This window comes from Ictidomys tridecemlineatus, chromosome 3, assembly GCF_052094955.1.
Source record: "Ictidomys tridecemlineatus isolate mIctTri1 chromosome 3, mIctTri1.hap1, whole genome shotgun sequence".
NCBI lineage: Eukaryota > Metazoa > Chordata > Mammalia > Rodentia > Sciuridae > Ictidomys > Ictidomys tridecemlineatus.
In genome coordinates, this window is record NC_135479.1 from 62,398,704 (window position 1) to 62,403,363 (window position 4,660).

A 4,660-nucleotide genomic window follows, 5' to 3' on the forward strand; every position below is an offset into this window, starting at 1 on the left:
AAGAAGCTACAAGTCTTGAACATCTGAGGACTGAAGGTGTCTCACTGCTGCAGCTCTGAAAAAGAATGGGAGGAAACTGGCATTGGACTCCTCTACTTTCAGTGTCAGGCACAGTTGTTTCTTACTGATCCACTGGACTTGGGAACATTGATTGACTGACAGACACATTTGGTTATTATTTTTGTTCATTTATCCTTTTCCTGTTTGGAAGTATTGACAATCCTTATAACTGAAAAAGATGTATTGGTATGCCTCCTAGGAGGCATCTTTCAGGACCTGCCCCTGAGATCCTGTGAGAAAGAAGAAAGCAGCCTGGACCTCCAGCAGTTGGCCTATCAGTGGGGCCTACTGTTGCCAGGACCAGGTTTGACACTCACAGCCTGGCCCTGAAATCCTAGTGAAGCCTAAGCAATTCATGGAGCATCAACATGCACCAAATTCAATGTGAAATGAGTAATCAGGACCAAAAATGAAGTCTATTCTCTATGTTCACCTTTCATCTGAACACAGATGAAAGGTGAACATAGATTAATTCACAGATGTGACTAAACATTCCCTATCTGGTGAACTTAAGGGACTGCTGCTTCACTCCCAATTAATATTCACCTCCCTCCAGTCTTCCCTTTTCTGGATAAGATGTAAGACTACCACCAATAGAATTCTCTGCTTCCTGACAGTGTCCACTCTTTAAAAAGAGCCCCTCTCTCCTTAAAATGTCCCTCAAGCTCTAAATCTTTGTAAGGCTCCTTACCAAAAGTGATCCCTGTGTCCCCCTGCTATTTTCCTGACTGCTATGAGGACTACACCAAAGTGGTGTTAAACACAGTCATGTTCTTTGGTTTGGTTTTGGTTTTGTCTGCAGGGCTGCACAGGATGTATGAAATCAGAATGAGATTTCAATGCAGGATGATGAATTTTGCCAGGGAAATTGAGGAATACAGTTATTCAATGTAGTAAGAACTGAGCTGAACCTAACAAGTGAGAAGCAGCCTTGGCCACATTAAAAAAAGGTTCATTTCAGAGAAAAAGTTCTTGGTCAGAGCCATGGATCAAGGGCTAGAGCAGGTCCACAGAGGGAGATGAGAACAAGCCCCCACTTGGTGCACCAGGCTGTCAAGAGAGAGGAGCCAGAGCCAGGAAAGGCCCCCAGAGGAGCTCTCCTCTGCAGGCCAGCAACTCCCCTCAAGGGTGCAGTGGCTATTCCCACTGGAAAGATTGCTCTGTGTATGGACTGACCCTGCACTACCCGGCACACATCCAGTGGGGTCCAGCCACTGTGATCATGAGAACCAAGCTTGATATTGTTAACTCATGCACAAGGTGTGGGGACAATGTTCTCACAGAGATGACATGTTCAGATCTGCAAAGTCACGAAGATAGATGGGACACCGCAGGGCCACGCTACGCTTTGCCCCTTCTGTTTCTAAGAGTCTCTGGAGAGGCTTCTCAGGATATGGGGAAAAGGAAGGATGTCACAGAAGGTGCTGAGGACCCTAGATCCCCAGTTCTGCCTTCAAAGAAGTAGATCCACTGGTAAATCATTTCTCTGGAAATGCTCAGGGGCTGGGGCCGGGGTAGTCTAAATAGAAAACCATCAACTCAAAACAGAACCCAGAGGCCTGAAATCAGGGTGCAACGGATCAGTGAGGGTGTTTCAGGAGAATTCAGGAAACCCTGGACTGAGGAACCTGACTCTGAGGACAGAGGAGGAGCCAGACCCGACGGGGACAAGAGGTGAATTGGGCAAGCCTGAGTGACCAGGCACTAAGAGGGAGGGTCCCCTCCCCAGCCTCCTGCAAGACCTCTGGCACTCACTGGGGCTGGACAGCAGCACCTGGCTCCAGGGCGCTCCTGTGGTGCTCACCAGGTGCTGACAAGGCGCTGACTGAGCCCAGGGCTGGGGAACTGCCACACAGCGAGTCCTCAACGGCTCTCTGCGCGCGTGCAGGTCCGTTGCCAGCCTCAGCCAATCAGCGCTCAGCCCCACCGGCTGGACCAATAGCAGTTCCTTTTGCTCCCCATTCAAAATTGTGGGCGTGGAGCGCGGATGCGCGCGACTTCTCAGGCCAGAGCAGAGCCAGGGAGGAAGGGGAGAGTTCAGGGAAGGTCCCATGATCAGGGCTTTCCTCAGCTCTTCTACTCTTTGGGACCGAGGTGGGATCTTCACAGACCCCTTCATTACAGCAGCTAGGGCACCCTCCTGGCTTCCTGTTGACATGCACACATATCAGTGGGACAAGGTAAAAGGAGACCTGGCAGATGCCATTATGTGAGCTAGAAGACCCAGGGAAGGCTGGCATGACAGACTCCCATTGTTTCCTCCTTAATCACATATTTATGGAGCACCAGCCTGAGACAGTGAGAGCAACGCACACAGAAGGTACCCCTTCCCTTTCCTCCTGGGGTTGGGAGGTCAGGTGGGGAAGGAGCAGACAGTGTCAAGCTTCCCTGAAGAAGGATGAGGTGATTATACCATTGATCCAGGACTTCCACCCATTGGGACATTTTATCAGCATCTCTTCAGTGACCAGAGCTATCTGGGTCAAGGGTGCCATGTTGGGGTTGGCATATGATGGGCCTGACCTCTTGACAGGCAGGGGAAGCAGGCCCAGGAGCTCAGCCATGCAGGGTCACCCTTCAAGGGCAGCATGGGAAACAAGGCCAGGCCTCTCACTCAGGTGCTGACCCTCCTTTGCCCAGCAATGAAGCAGGCCAGGGACCCCCACCCAGAGGACCCTTACCATCATTAAGCAGAAACCCCCACTGTATTTGTGGCATATAATTCCTCTTTTTATCAGAGTTTTTTCATAGGACATCAGCTATCAGCAAAATCTGCAGAAGACATTGTGGTTTGTAGCTCCCCCTTTGTTCATAAATGCTAGGTTTGCAGAAAAAAACTTGTGAAACCCATATTAGTCTAGAGGGCAGAATGAAACACACTTGTTGTATGAACCTCCTAATCCCCTCCCCCCACACCCTGGGTATAAATATATATATATACTCATTTTTTAGAGGAAGAATGCTTAGGCGAGAACCACCTCTGAATTCTGCAGTCAATAAACCTGCTTTCTGAACATTCCTTAGGTCCTCTTCTGTCCTACTTCAGTACCACCTCCTCCATCACCGGCTCCTGTAGTAAACCCTGTGGACCAGGTCCAGGTGGCCCTTCCCCAATGTGTTAATCTGGGTGAAGTCCAACACCCCCGGCTCCACCTGGAACACTGAGGTCCCTACTCAGGGCCCTGTGGAAGCCCCTGAAACCCACTGAGTTTTAAGGGAAGGAGGACTGGGGTTGGGGTCTGTGAGCACTGGAAATGAGATGGAGCTGGGTATGCAGAGCAGAGCTTCCAGAAGCTGAAAGGGGCAGGATAATTACAAACAGAACAAACTCTCTAGGTTTGCTCTGTTTGTAATTCCAGTGGTGGCTTTGTATATAGAGTTTCCTCTGAAAGGCAGTGAGAAATAATTTGCCCCTGAAAAGAAGATGGTCATTTGGTGATTGTTTCTCTTCTTGCAACTGCAGGGTCACCTCTGGGACTTGTGGCACATCCATCCTCACCTCAAGCCCCAGAGGGAGAGCCAGGACCCCAAACTCCTTCACTATCACCTCCAGCTCTAGAGCTCCTAGTGGCCCCATAGCCAATGCCAGCTCCTGAGCGCCACCTTGGACCTGCTAATGCCCAAGGGAGGCCCCTGTGCTCCCTTACTGTTTCACTAGTTTTCCTATTTTCATTGTTGGATTTTGTTTTTACTATTAATTTTGAATAAAAGTGAATATTGTACTTATTTTGAAATGTTTTTCAGTAGTTAATTGCATTTTTGCTGTTGTACAGCCATCACCACTGATTCCAGAACATGTCCCCCAGTCTCACCCCTCCCCCACACTTTCTCCCCATCCCCAGCAACCACTCATTATTCTATCCTGTGGTTTGCCTACTGTGGATTTATCACATCATTGCATCATATTTCAGTTTGTCCATATAATATTGGAAGGGACAAACCAAGTTTAATTTCTGCTAGAAGGGAACATCCGAGACAGGTCCAAGTCTCCAAGTAAAAAGTAAAGTTCCCTAGGAAATGCCTTCAAAACACAAAGAAATGGCATGTGGTCCAGACTAAAATCCCAGCTGGTTGGTAAATTAAAGCAGGGGGATCAAAAGTTTGAGACCAGCCAGGGAAATTTAGCCAGACCTTGTCTCAAAATTTAAAATAATAATAATAAAGGGCCAGGCATGGTGGCACACACCTGTAATCCCAGTACCTCTAGAGGCTGAGGCAGGAGGATCATGAGTTCAAAGCCAGCCTCAGCAACTTACTGAGGCCCAAAGCAACTCAGAGAGATCCTGTCTCAAAATAAAAAAGAAGAATCTTTGCTGTAGTTGGATACAAGCTTTTCAGCAGTGTAATGAAACAGAATGATTGTTTTCCTTCAAATGATTGTTGCAATGAAAAGAACAGGCACAAGGCTGACCCAGTAGGACCAGGGTCAGCATCCTGTCTCTCCTCTTACAGAAATGAGCTCCTACAGATACCAGCAATTCTCTGAGACTTCAGTTTCCTCAACTGAAAATGGTCACTCATGTTGGTGACAAGGAAACTCAATCCTCTTCTCTGAATTTCATTCAATAATGAAGACTAAGTTTCAAGAAAAGGGAAAAAG

The 4,660-nt window shown here is 48.1% G+C and overlaps 1 long non-coding RNA gene across 1 annotated transcript; it reads left to right on the forward strand.

Moving 5' to 3' along the window:
• The first annotated feature begins 2,267 nt into the window (after nt 1-2,267).
• Nucleotides 2,268-3,794, forward strand: LOC120884243 (uncharacterized). Its single transcript, XR_005726580.2, has 2 exons — nt 2,268-2,380; nt 3,524-3,794. It is a non-coding gene; the product is annotated as an uncharacterized LOC120884243 (long non-coding RNA).
• Nucleotides 3,795-4,660: the final 866 nt, after the last annotated feature.